Source organism: Meriones unguiculatus, chromosome 4 (genome assembly GCF_030254825.1).
Source record: "Meriones unguiculatus strain TT.TT164.6M chromosome 4, Bangor_MerUng_6.1, whole genome shotgun sequence".
NCBI lineage: Eukaryota > Metazoa > Chordata > Mammalia > Rodentia > Muridae > Meriones > Meriones unguiculatus.
Genome location: NC_083352.1, coordinates 76757250 through 76772117, shown reverse-complemented (window position 1 = coordinate 76772117; position 14868 = coordinate 76757250).

Here is a 14868-nt window from a genome sequence, read left to right as displayed (position 1 = left end):
ACACAGAGACACACAAAGACAGACACACAGAGACACACACAGGCACAAAGACAAACACACAGAGACACACAGACCTAAAGACACATAGAGAGAGACATATACAGAGAGCCAGGCAGACACAGGGAGGAGCACGAGAAGTGGAGAAACCGTGAGGGTTGTTGGGGAGAGGCCGAGGAGCCTCTTCAGAAGGTAGCCTTCGGAGTGATCTCCCAACCTGCCCCTGTAGGCATCTCTCTGGACTAATTTCCCAAACAGAAGAAAGGTCTTTCCTATAACTTTTTAGGGGTGGCAGGAAGTGATTTAGGTCAACACATTGTGGGTGACTGAGAGCATGGAGGAGCCAGGTGTCCTAAATCGGCTGCTGTCTCCTCCTTGCACAGCCTGCCTCTTACCTCTGCATCCCAGAGAGAGCTGGAGGGAGCTTGACCCAGCCTCTGAGATCTGGCCCCACAGGAGCAGACTTGTGTTCTAACTTTCAGGGAAGACGGTGGGCAGGAAAGGGAGACAGCTGTCACATTACATCCACAGTCAGAAAGCAGAGATGAATACGGGGGCTGAGCTCACTGTTGGCTGTCCACTTCCTTTTCAGTCTGGGACTCCTGGCCCATGGGATGGTGCTCTTCCCTGCTCCATTGAGCCTTGTTGGAAACACCTTCCCAGAAGTCCCCAGAAGTATGTCTCTTAGGTGAGTCTAGCCAGCCTGGAGCAGTGAAGACCAAGCATCACATCACTGTCGCCTCATGATATGACCTCCTAAAGTTAGCACTTGGGAGTCAGCTAAAGAGCAGAAAAGGCACCTGGGTTAACGCAGGATTTTTAACACACGTGCTTCCATGCCCTCTGCACGCCCAGAAGAGAAGGTGCCAGGCTTAACGCAGGACTCCCTTCTAACACAAGTGTTTCCGCGCCCTCTGCACGCCCGCCCAGAATCCTGGGTATTGTCCATTTATCTTGGAGATGTAAACGAGCCCTGCTCTTTGGAGTAGCTCTCACTGCATCTGGGTTCTGATCCTGCAATTCAGTCTCCTTCCTTAGCGCTTGGTCCGCTGCCCTGGCGCCAACCTTCCTGACCTTTCTCCTCCAGGCCAGAGTTGCCTTGTGGCTCCCGTTCAACGCTCGTCTCTCAATTCGTCACCCTCGTTTCTTTAGTGTTCTTAGTCTTGCAAATTAGTCTTGCAATATGCCTTGTTCTCATCTATCGGACTTCTCCCCCACCCCCATCAGGTACACCTCAGCCTCACACCCCAGGGTTCCCTCGCGTGTCCTTCTGCTCTTAGCGTGTCCTTCTGCTCCCGTGAGTTTGACACAGCCCTACCTGGTGCTCCTATAGTGAGGCAGTTCGTGCTGGTTCTGGAGAGAGATATTCTCTCTGTCCACAGCTCTGCTGTTTCTGGTGCTGAAGACAGAGCCTTTAGGCTTAAAAAAAAAAAAAAAAAGAAAGAAAAGAAAAGAAAAGAAAAAAGATCACTCTATCAACTGAACCACATCTGCACATTCCCGGCCCTAAAAACATTAAAAACTCTTTTTAACATTAAAAAGGGTTATTTATTATTCCTTTAATGTGTGTGTCTGTGTGCCACATGCCTGCAGTGGATCCTCTGGGAATGGAGTTACAGGTTTGTGAGTTTCCATGTGGTGTGGGGATTGTCTCTAGGTTTTCTGGAAGAGTGTTCAGTACTCATGACCATTGACTGAACCATCTCTCTAGGAACTCCACATTTTTCCCCGTGTGTGTGATGGGATTTTACTGCCATCAAGCTTGTTGGACTCTAACTGTTTGGGTCAAGTAAGCCATGTTTTGTTTTTTGAGACAGGGGTTTCTCTGTGTAGCCTTGGCTGTCCTGAACTCCCTTTGTAGACTAGGCTGGCCTTGAACTCACAGGGATCCGCCTGCCTCTGGGGTTACAGGCCTGTGCCACTGAGCCCAGTGTGAGCCATCTTCGATGCTACAGGCACGAGCCGATGTGCCCCAGCTTAGATTCTTTCTCCTTTTTTTGGAGGTACTGGGATACCTCATATATGCCAGGCAATGCTCTACTGCGGAGACACCCCCCCTAGTCCTCAGCTGATATTTGCTATTTTTCTTAGCTTTCTTTTTGAGGCAAGTTCTCAAGTAAGCATAGCTGGCCTTGCACTCGGGATCCTTCTGTTCTCACATGCATCCCGAGTGCTAGGACTTCAAGCGTGTGTCACCATGTGTGGCTTGAGGTCCTGTCTAGACAGGACAGTTCTCCAGCCTGTCTCTGCCTCCCAGCATACTTCCCCAGAATCCTCATGCTCTTTTCCCTGACTCTGTGAGTCAGCGCTATGGGCAGGGCACACTTGGCCCTTCTGGTTTCTTCCACTGGTTTCTGTGGGGCATAAAGGTATCTGCTGCCTGCTAGTGCATTGGCGGGGACCGTGCAGATAGCAGACCTCAGCTGGCTACTTCTGCTCCCTGTGGTTCCATCCTGCAGTGGACTTCTTCAGAAGGAGGTCCCTGGGAGGAGGGGAAAGGGCCATGGTGAGAGGGCTTTCCACCCCTCCAGCTGAGTTGGTAGCAATGATAGTTTAGATTCACATGGCTCATGCTCTGGGGTCATCCCTCAGGGTCCACAGGAATTGTTCTAGGATCGTCCAAGCGGGTCCTTCTTATAAAATAATGTAGCACTAGCCCTGCAGCGGCAGTGCATGCTTTCAATCCCAGCACTCAGGAGGCAGACACAAGCAGATCTCTGTGAGTTCGAGGCCAGCCTGGTCTACAGAGCGATTTCCAGAATAGCCAGCACCACACAGAGAAACCCTGTTTTGAAAATCATAAATAAATAAATAAATAAATAAATAAATAAATAAATAAATGGAAAATAAAATAAATGTCTCATCAGCCCGGAACCTGCATACTCCCTCATATGCTTTCGATATTGTCTAGCCTTCCTGACAGCTGATGCGGTGTCAGTGCAGGACTGTGGCTGTTATAGGGTTATTATGGGGATAGTGGTCAGAAAGGAGACAGAGCAGCTGGAGAGCCAGCTCGGAGGGAGGGACATGTGCTTGCTGTGCTTGCAGAGGACCGAGTTCAGTTCTCAGGACCATGTCAGGTGAGGCTCAACCTGTAATTTCAGATCCAGAGGATCTTCTGGACTCTGTGGGCACCTATGCTCATGTGCATATGCCCAGTACACACACACACACACACACACACACACACACACACACACATACGCACACACACACACGCCACATACGCCAATAAAAATTAAAATCTTCTTTTAAAAGATATATATATGTGTGTGTGTGTGTGTGTGTGTGTGTGTGTGTGCTCTATCTGCATGTACATCTGTGTGCCAGAAGAGGGCATCAGATCCCAGTACAGATAGTTGTGAGCCGCCACGTGGTTACTGGGAATCAAACACAGGGCCTGTGGAAGAGCATCCAGGGCTCTTAACCTCTGAGCCATCTCTCCAGCCCTAAAATCTTTTTTTTTTAAAGGAAGAAAATGTTTAGTGAGAACACAATTCCTTCCCCTGCAAGTATCCTCTTCCCCCTTTTTGTAGGGTGAGCATGGAGTTGTGTGTGTAGTAGAGGGTGATCTTGAACTCCTGACCCTCCTGTCTCTGCCTCCCAAGTGCTGAGATCACAGCTGTGCCCCACTATGTGGGGCTACCCCTGGATAGTCTCCATGTACTGTTGGTTGCATCTTTGGATGTAAAACTCACAGAAATGCTAGTCCAACTCTGTGTGTGTGTGGTTTCACGTATCCCGGGCTGGCCTCAAACCTACTCTGTAGCCAAGGATGGCTTGAAGTCCTGACCCTGACCCTCCTGCTTTACCTCCCACATGCTGGGATGACTGGGTACCAGCACCCTCTGTCATCACAGATATTACACTAACACTGAGGATGATGTAGCAATCAGCCTCAACAGTGATTAAGGTTTTACGTAACAGGAAGCAAAATATGAGTCAGAGACTAGTGGAGAGACTGGAAATAGAAACGGGAACTTGAGCTGCTGTTATCCAAGTCCAGGGATGGGAAGGAGGAAGCAAGTCCCCGGCTTCCCTTTCTGTGTTCCCAGGTTACTTGTACACACTTAGAAACAACAGTTCATTTATTTTGTGTGTTTGTACACTCCCACACATGCACGCAGGAGCTCCCAAGCCATAGCACAGATGTGAAGTCAGAAGACAACTTGCTGGAGTCGTTCTCTTGTTCCACTATGTGAGTCCGGGGATAGAACTCACGTCATCAGACTTGGCAGCAAGTGCCCCCTGCTGAGCCACTTACCATCAAGTCTGCATTCGTATTCTCTCTCTCTCTCCCTCCTCTCTCCACCCCCCATACACACTCAAGTTTTTGAGAAGGATTTATTATTTATATAGTACTCTGCCTGCATGTACACCTGCACACCAGAAGAGGGCACCAGATCTCATTACAGATGGTTATGAGCCACCATGTGGTTGCTGGGAACTGAACTCAGGACCTTTGGAAGAACAGACAGTGCTCTTAACCTCTGAGCCATCTCTCAGCCCCTTGTTTTTTGGGAGAGATTTTCTTTGTGTACTTCCAGCTGTTTTGGAACATGCTCTGTAGACCAAGCCAGCCTTGAATCACAGAGAACCACCTGCCTCTGCCTCCCAAGCGCTGGGATTAAAGGTGTGTATCACCATGTCTGCCTATCCAAAACAACTGAAAAACTTTTTTTTGGAGACAGTTTCTTACTATGTAGCTCTGGTTGGCCTGCAAGTCACTCTGCAGACCAGGCTGGCTTCTAAGTCACAGAAATCCACCTGCCTCTGTTTCCCAAGTGCCAGGGTTGGATGTGCATAGCTTAATACCTGGCCACTTGAAGTGTTTTGAAGTTGTTATTATTTTTTAAATGTCTTTGGTTGTGTGTGTGTGTGTGTGTGTGTGTGTGTTAGGGAGGGGATAACACAGCATGTATATAGCAGTCAAAAGACAACTTGAAGGAGTCAGTTTACTCCTTCCACCATGGGGGTGGGTCCCTGGGTCAAACTCAGGTCATCAGGCTTGACAGCAAGTGCCTTTACCCACTAAGTCACCTCACTGTCCCCCAAGCCACTTTTGAAGTGAAGAGGCCTCAGTGTGAATTGTCACAGTTGGCAAGAGGGATAAACTATCTATCCACTCCCAACTAAATTAAGAGGCCAGCAACTAAACAGCCATCCGGAGAAACAAAAGAAAACAAGCCAAGAGGAGCTTTTAGGAGTCCTGATGCAGGAGGATCTAGCGTTCAAGGTCAGCCTGGACTACACAGCTAGAGCCTGTCTCAAAAAGACAAATAAATAAACAGCAGCAACAAAGCCTATGGCGCCCTCTGGTGGTTGCAGCCTCTCCAGCCCCAGCTCCTAGAGAACAAATCCTGGCCGCCGCATGCAGGTGTTTGTACCTGTGTGAGTGGTTGGAGGATGCGTATCTATGTCTGTGTCCTGCTCCTCACAGTCTGTCCTGTTCCTTCCACACAGGTCTCTCACTGAACTCAGAACTAGAATTAACCAGCAACCCTAGCGTTCCCCCTGTGTCTGTCCCCTACCAGTGCTGAGTTTACTGATGTGTGTGGCCACATCCACATTTTTTCACATCATTGTTGGGTGTTTGAACACAGGCTCTAATGGTTGAGCAAGCAAGCTCCTACCCACTGGACTAAGTCCCCAGGCCCACAACATAGCTCTCAGCATCCAGTAGGTCAAAGAACTGACAGTGCAAAGCAGAAAACATTTCAAAAGGCACTTGAAAGCAAAACTGAGCACAGGAGGCATGGAACGCAGTTAAAGCAACACTCAGAGGGAGATTTCTATCTGTGAAGGCCAACGTGAGTGCAGCAGCCAGGCATGGTGGTGCACACCTGGGGTCCTGACCCTCAGGAGGCTGGGGCATAACCATTATGAGCTGAAGGCCTTCTTAGGCTATGCAGTGAGACCCTGTCTCAAAACAAAACTTCAAAACAGTAATATAAACGTATACCTTAAGAAACACGAGTAGGGGCTGGAGGAATGGCTCAGCAGTTAAGAACACTTTTGGGTCTTCCAGAAGACCCAGGTGTGGTTTTCAGCACCCACAATTAAGCCGCTCACAACCAGCTGAACACCAGTACCCAGTGATCTGATTTTCTTGCACACACAGATAACACGCATACACTAAATTCTAAAAACCAAATCTCTTTAAGAAGAGTAAGAGCGTAGTAGATTACTAAAGCACAGGCCTGAGTGTACTTTTGCATAACTAATTAATAAATCAAGAAGGTTCCAACCCACTGAATGGGTTATTCAAGAGAAATAAAAACATATGTTCCAACAAAAAGATGTGGATAAAATGCTAAGGAGTTCTGTCCTCCTTAGTCTATTTTTAAATTGCTGTTACGGTACATCGGAGATGAGGGAATTGATTTTTAAGGCTTCCTTTGGCCCACGGTTTGGAAGCTGGGAAGCGCCAGAGAGTGGCGCCAGCGTACACTTAGCGTCTGAGGAGGTCCGGTGTGGACAATGTTGGCACCTCTGAGGCAGAGGCCTCCTCCTTCCACGGCCCGGTACTGACAAGGGTCCCACTTCGCAGTGATTTTTCATTGTCGAATCGTTGCCGGAGCCCCGTGTCCCAGGTGGCCGGTCATGCTCTGAAATGCCATGGGTGCCGACCCAGGTCCCTGCGGATGCTTTCCAGAGGAACCTCCGTCCAGCCCGGCCGCCCCCACCCGCGTCTGGGCGGTCGCGTCTGACGTCCTGTGTCCGGCGGAGTTTCCGCAGCGCCAGCCTTCTTTTCTGTCAGCGAGGAAGGGCGGCGGGGTGGGAGAGGTGGTGTCGGGCCTGGCCGACCGGGGACCCCCCATCCAGCGGCCTGCTTCCACCGTGCGGAGGGAAAGGGCGTCGGCTGCCGAGGCCGCTGCTGGCAGAATCCGGAATCGCCCGGGAACCGGCCTTCCGGTGTGCCTGGGGGAAGCAGTCCGGATTGTTAACTCAAGCGGGAAGCCCCATCTTTAATTAAAAAATACTTATTGCGTTATTTACTTGTGTGTGTATGTGGCGTGGGGCAGTACACGTGCCACAGCACACGTGGGGAGGTCAAAGGTCAACTTTTGGGGGTCAGGTCTCCTTCCACAATATGAGGTGGAACTCAGTCCACCGGGCTTTCCCCCTGATTGTCGCGGTGGCCCAGGAAAACTCTCATCACTATGGAGGGCACCATTCCCTAGGCTGGGCCCCCGGGTTGCGTGAGTTGAGAAAGCGCGCGGAGTGCCAGCGCTCACCTTTCTCTGCTTCCTGACTGGGAGTGGGATGTGACCAGGTAACACAGTCCTCACACCATGATTCCCTGTCAAGATGCATACTGTGCCTCCCATGGGAGGAGAAACAAACCCGGTCTCCTTTAAGTGTCTTTTGATCAAATCAGAATGTTTCATCATAGGAACAGAAAATAAAACAATACACATGCACACACACACAGAGGGAGAGAGAGTATGTAATGGTTCATATTATAACTATGGTTACAGTAGTGTAACCACAGTTACAGGCTAGGCTCCTTCACTTATCCCAATATGCCAATTACAGAGATGAAAACTAGTGAAAATCAGAGCAAGATTTACTAGTCACTTGTTTGGGTGTTCGTGTTTTATGTGTGAGGGTGCATCACGTGGAGGCCCAAGTGTCAGTCAGTCCTTTATTACCATCCACCTTATAAAAGAGCTTTCTTTTTACTTGTGTGTCTGTGTGCACGTGAGTGCACTGTCCTCAGAGGACACACACTGGAGTTACACCTGATGTGGGCGCTGGGAACTGAACTCTGGTCTTCTGGAAGAGCATCAAGTGCTTTTGATCATTGACTGTCTCTCTAGAGCCCCATCATCCACCTTAGTTCATAAATATATAAGGGGTGTGTGTGTGTGTGTAGGCCAGAGAACAACCTTTAGGAATAACTTCACGCCTTCCACCAAGTGGGTCCAGAGGATGACACTTCTACTGTCAGTGAGGCAGGCAGCCTCACTGAGCTATGTGGCCAGCCCACTTAAAAACGCAACATACAAATTTTATAAATCAGCCTGGTGTGGTCACACGCCTTTGATCCCAGCACGTGGGAGGCAGAAACAGGTGGATCTCTGTGAGTTTGAAGCCAGCCTGGTCTACAGAATGAGCTCCAGGACAGCCAAGGCTACACAGAGGAACCCTGTCTCAAAAAACCAAAACCAAAAATTAAAAAAAAAAAACAACAACATCAACAAAAAACAAAGTTAACAGGTAAAGCTGAAATGCTACTTATGAAAAAAACAAAAACAAAAATTGGGGTTGAAAAGACAATTCACCATTCAGACAACCCACTTAGTCTCAATTCCCACATGATGGCTCAAAGCCATCCACAACTCTAGTTCCAGGGGATCCAATATCTCTTCTGGCCTCCTTAGGCGTCAGGTACCACGTGGTGTACATGTAATCAAAACACTCACACACCAAATAAAGTTCAAAAAGAAAAAAAAAAAGTGTAAGCTATCAGAGAAAGCAGGTGATCTGTGGAGGATAGCTGCTGTTATTGATCATCTCACTGTCTACGGTGCTGGAGCACCATAGTTCGTGGGAGGAGCTAGAATTGGGGAGCTCTGGGCTCATGGAATGACCCTGCCTCAGTCTATGCTCCAGTCTCTTTTATGTTGTTGTGATAAAACATTCTGACCAAAAGCAACCTAGGTGAATGTACTAGCTGGTGCCCTCTAAAGAGACAGAGCTGACAGAGTGAATATGTAGACAAAGGGGGTTAATTAGAGCGGCTTGCAGGACTGATACGGTAGTCCAACAGTGACTGTCCCACTCATGGAAAGGCCAGAAAGCTGGCAGTTGTTTGGGCTGTGATGGTGGATGACCCAGCAGTCCTAATCTGGTGCCAGAGGACTGGAATCCTGAGCGTGATCTAATACCAGTGAAGGAAAGCCTCAGCAACAGAGTAGACAAACGTGATAGCAAGCGTGAAGGCAAGCAGGCAAAAAGCAAACTTTCCTTCTTTCCTGGCTTTTTATCCGGGCTGCCACCAGAAGGTGTGGCCCAGATTTAGGGTGGGTTTTCTTGCTTCGTATAATCTGATTAACAAATAAAATCCCTCCCAGAAGCATCCTGCAGCCTGAGTTTTAGTTGATCTCAAAATGCAGTTTGGGTAATGTATGGTCAACTACAAACTGAAAATATTAAATGGGGAATTCTAAAAATAAAAATTCATAATTTAGCTGAGAGGTCATGGCACATGCAGAGGCAGGTGGATCTCTTAGTTTGAGGCCAGCCTGGTCTACAGAGCAAGTTCCAGGACAGCTAGGGCTACACAGAGAAACCCTATGTCCAACTCCTCCTCCCCCCAAATCCCAAAAATCATACCTTAAGTTTTTAGAAGGCCAGTGAGGTGGCTCTTTGGTCAAAGCACCTGTTGCCCAGTCTGTTCCATCCCTGAGACCCACATAGTGGAAAGAGAGCACAGGCTCTCACGGGTGGTCCTCTGATCACACTAGTGCCATGGCAGGCTTGTCACCATAAATAAATGAGTGCAAACATTAGAGACAGAGTCTACAGCTGCATCCCCAGACTGACCTCTACGTGTGGTCCTTCTGCTCTCTGCCCCTAACCAGCTCTGAGATACAGATATGGGCCAGGACACACGGCAAGTCCTACATTTTTAGCAGTGCGTGGTTCTGAGAAGTGCTGTGCCATTCTCCCTGCCTAGGATGTCAAAAATGCCCTTGGCCAGCGTGCTGGCTAATGGGTCAGCTTGACACAAGCCAGGGTCATGTGGGAAGAAGGAATCTCAATCGAGAAAATGCCTCCCTAGGATAGGCCTATGATCCTGTAGGGAACTTTCTTTTCTTTTTCTTCCTTCCTTCTTTTTAATCTGTCTTATTTTATGTATGTGATTGTTTTACCCGAATGTATAGATATGCACCACGAGCTTGCCTGCTCTCTAAGGTGCTCAGAAGAAGGGATTAAATCCCCTGGAACTGGAGTTATAGGCAGTTATGAAGTGCCACGTGAGTGCTGGGAATCGAACCCAGGTCCTCTGGAAGAGCAGTGGCAGGTGCTCTTAACTGCTGAGCCATCTCTCCAGCTCCGATAAGGCATTTTCTCGATTGATGATTGATGTGGAAGAGCCTACGGCGGTACCATCCCTAGGCAGGGGGTCCTGGGGTGCATAAGAAAGCAGGCTGAGAAGGCCATGAGGAGCAGGCCAGTGGGCAGTGCTCCTCCATGGCCTCTGAAGATTTCTGCCTCTGGCTTTCTACCCTTCCTGAGTTTCTGCTCAGCCTTCCCTCAGCGATGGAGCATGACCCGAGCTCCGTAAGGTGAACCCTTCACTCTCTGTGTTGCTTTTGGTCATGGTGTTCATCACATCTGTCACATCTACAGAAGGCCTAACGAAGACTGCTAGTGCGCCCACACTGTACATGCTATCCACTCTTTAATAGCTGTCTCGGCTACCAGAGTGAATTGCACCATTTGTTCTAGTAGCTTCTCTCATGAATGCACAAACCACCACAGAGAAGCAATAAAGGGAAGATTTGTTCTCACAGCTTTAGAGGTTTCAGATCATGGTCGCTTGGCCTCGTGGGAATGAGTGGCAGAGGGGAACTGATTACATCATGGCTGACCAAGAAGAGAAAAGGAGAGTTCTGGAGCTCAGTAGGTTTTCTCTGTTATGTTTTTTTTTTTCTTCAGATTTTAATTTTCTCGTAGATTCATTTTACATTTAAATGAAAAAAATTTTTGAGATAAGACCTTACTGTGTATCCCTGTCTAGCCTGGAATTCACTTTGTAGACTAGGCTAGCCTCAAACTCACGTAGACCCACCTGCCTCTGCCTTCTGAGTGTTGAGATTAAAGGTGTGTGCCTGGATTAGTTTTTAAAACAATTATCACATTTATTTCTTTTGTGTGTGTGTTCATGCACATACATGAACACACATGTGTGTGCACCATGATGCACATATGGAAGTCAGAGAACAGCTTTCTGGATGTGGTTCTCCCCTTCCACCAAGTGGGGCCCAGTTCAAACCCAGTTAGTCACACTTGCCAGCAAGTGTCTTTACTCACAGTGCTGTCTCACCAGTGTTTGTTTTTTAAATTCTGCCCCTTATTTCCACCTGGTGGGCTGATGCCACTGGCATTCAAGGTGGGGGTCTCTGCTTCCGTCACTCCTCTCTGGACTCCCTCACATACCCAGGTGAGCCTCACCAGTCTCCTAGGTGATTCTGTTTTGGTTTTTCAAGACAGGGTTTCTCTGTGTAGCTTTGGCTGTCCTGGAACTCACTTTGTAGACCAGGGTAGCCACTGACTCACAGATCCACATGCCTCTGCCTCCCAAGTGCTGGGACTGAAGGCACACATCACTCCCTAGCTTCTTTTTCTAAGTCTAGTTGACAATGAAGATTCACCGTCATGATTTTGCAATGCTTGTGTGCAGGTAACCCTTATGATACTTACTGTCCCCAAAGTCCCAAAACAGGGATGCTTTGTTACAGCACATCGTCATAATTTTTCTGGTCTTGGTAATAATGTTATTGATCTCTCTGTGTGCTGGGGAGGAAAGTAACTCAGACACTGGGCTAGTCGATCTGACAGCCAAGATAAGTATTAAAAAGAATGGCTACTTGGGGCTGGGCTCTGCGGCTAAGAGAACCGGCTGCTCTTTCAGAGGACCCAGGTTCAATTCCTAGTTCCCATATGGTGGCTCATAGTCACCCGGAACCCTGGTTCCAGGGGACCTGATGCCTGGTGCCTTATTTTGGCATTGCAGGCATGTGATGTACATACATGCAGGCAAAATACACATACACAATTTAAATGTATATTTAAAAAGAACATTTCTGGCTTTGTTTTGGTTTGTTTTTACAAGAGATAGTTTCCCTGTGTAGCCCCTGACTATCTTGGAACTTGCTCTGCAGACCAGGCTGGCCTCAAACTCACAGAGTTCAGGCCGCCTCTGCCTCCCCAGTGCTGGGATTAAAGGTGGGCGCCACCACCTGGTGAACATTCCCAGTTTTAATAAAAAGGATTCTCAGGCTGGAGATAGAGCGCATCGGCTGAGTTCCCCACTGCCGCATAAAGTAGGGGTGGTGGCACACACCTGTAATCTCAGCACTCGGGCGGTAGGGCTGGGAGGACCAGAGGTCGAAGGTCATCCTTAGCCACATAGTGAATTCAAGGCTAGCTTAGGCTACATGAGACTGCCTCAAAAAACAAACAAACAAACAAAAAACCCCAAACTTATGACAATGAAATTAAAAATAATGTTCTTGAGCTGGTCATGGTGTCCATGTCTTTAATCCCAGCACTTGGAGGCAGAGGCAGGAGGATCTCTGTGAGTTCAAGGCCAGCCTGGTCTTCATAGTGTTTCAGGACTACATAAAAAGATTCTCTCACAAAAAGTTTTTTTTTTTTCAAGTCATGTTCTTTGGGCAGACAGTAGCAACTTTGGTGGACATTCTTCCATTCCCATGATGATGGCAAGAGATTCTTGTTTCCCTGAGATCAATGGCAATGAATATTCCTGGGCTTGGAAAGTCACAATCTAACTTGCTGCAGAGTTAGCTGGAGGTCACTGCAATTCATTACTTCCAGAGAAACAGACCTCAGATTGTCTTCCAACCACAACTTCTACACAACTGCATCTCACTTCCCCTTCCTCTTCCTCTTCCCGCAACAGGGATTTGGAAGATATTTATTTCTACAGAAGCATAGATTCTTCACTTGGACCTTCCGAGGCCTGATGGGTAACCAAAATGCGGGGGTCCTTGGCATCTCTACATGCATGTTTATAGTTTGTCCTTTCCTTCTTTAAGCTTTAGAACAAATTTCCGTTCAGCTTTGCACAGAGACACTGCAAGGAGTTAGGCAGCATTCGCCTGTCAATCTCTGGGGCTGGGGCCAGGGCTCAGCGTGTAGAGCATGCCTGGCATTCATGATGCCCTTGGCTGCATACCCAGCACCCCACAAACCAGGTGTGGGGGTGCACACCTGTGACCCCACACTTGGAAGTTTGGGGATGGAGTCCAAGGCCATTCTTGTCAACACAGGGACTTTGAGGCTAGTCTATGGTGTGCTACAAGAGACTGTTTCAATGTCTCCATTCCTCTAAAACACAAGAACCAAAACCCTGATAATTCTAGGCCAATAATAACCAAAAAATTTTCTAATTTCTCTCCTTCTCTTTTTGGGCTGGAGGAACCAAGGCGAGGGGAATAGAGAGATACCTGATTTACAGAGATGTAGTCGTCAGGATCACGAGCCACTAGCTTTTGCATCGTTCTGTTCAAGGCCCTGAGCATGGCATCTGGAAGGCCCCATCATCGTCCCAAACAAAGGTGGATCTAGGCATCGCTCCCAAATCACCCCATTTTATCCTGGTGACGGGTTCACTTCCCCATTTGTCTCTCTTCTCCAACCAGCTGATTGTGCCTGTTCTAGGAACCTGAAACATCCTCCACCACCACCACCACCACCACCCCTCCTTCCGCCTCAAGAAGTCACCTCCCTGGCGCTGTCAAGGCTAGACTTGAGAAAGCGATCATCCAGGCCTGCAAAAGTGTCTCAGTCAGTCAAGCGCATGCCTTGCAAGCATGGAGACCTGAATTTGCTTCCCAGAACTGACATTAAAAAGCTGGGTATGAGCTGGGCATGGTAGGGCACACCTGTGACCCCAGCATTCAGAGAGGCAGAGGCAATGGATCTCTGTGAGTTTGAGACCAGCCTGGTCTATAAAGAGAGTCCAGGACAGCCAAGGCTACACAGAGAAACCTTGTCTTGGACTCGGGATGCAGAGGCAGAGGCAGAAAGATCTCTGTGGGTTTGAGGCCAGCCTGGTCTACCAGGCTGGTTACCAGGACTGTTACACAGAGACCCTGTCTGAAACAAACAAAGAAACAAACAAACAAAGGCTGTGTATGAACAGGCATAGTGGGGCACACCTTTAATTCCAGCAGGCAGGAGGCAGAGGCAGGTGGATCTCTGAGTTCCAGACCAGCCTGGTCTACAGACCAAAAAATAAACATCCAAGGTTACCCCTTGACCTCCACATATATGCTTGTACTTGCATGAAACATACTCCAAAAGGTAAAAAGATGGTGTGGCTGTGCTTGCTTCCTGCCCCCTAATTTTGTCCCGTCACCATAAAACCCCCAAAGTTTCTTGTATTTACCACTCTTCACCCTTCCTCAGGTCTTTGGATATGAGTGGCTTTACCTGGACCATCGGGCTTAGAGAGAGGCCTTCAGCCCCTCGCTGGGCGATTCTACACAGGCATCATGAAACTGATTCACATCCCCAGCCCTATTTTTAAAAACAACTTATTTATTTTTAATTTATGTACATTTGCATTATACCTACATGTATGTCTGTGTATGTTCATATGAGGGTGTTGAATCCCCCAGAACTGGAATCACAGGTAGTTGTGTGCTTCCATGTGGGTGCTGGAAACTGAACCCTGGTCCTCTGGAAGAGCAGCTAATGCCCCGGACTGCTGAGCCCCTCTCCAGCCCTGCCCCAGCCCTATTTGTCTTTGTTGTTGTTTATTTACTGGTTTTTCAAGACAAGGTTTCTCTGTGTAGCCTGTGTTCTGGACTCACTTTGTAGACCAGCCCAGACCTATTTCTTAACATATATATATATTTACAAAATCAGGAGAGCCATTTGTCACCCACAGGTATATCACAATCACCATGGCTGTGCACTTGGGCGGGGAGAGCAGTTTTGTGTTTTGGATGTAGTGTTCTCTTAGTGCTCCTGTCCAGGTGAGTTGGGTCCCAAGGCCGTCACCACTTTTCATCTGTTTTTAAACGTTTTATTACATTCATGTGTAACCGTGAGAACAGCTTTTGGGAGTCAGTTTCCAGCATGTGGTTCTTGGAGATACGGCTCAGG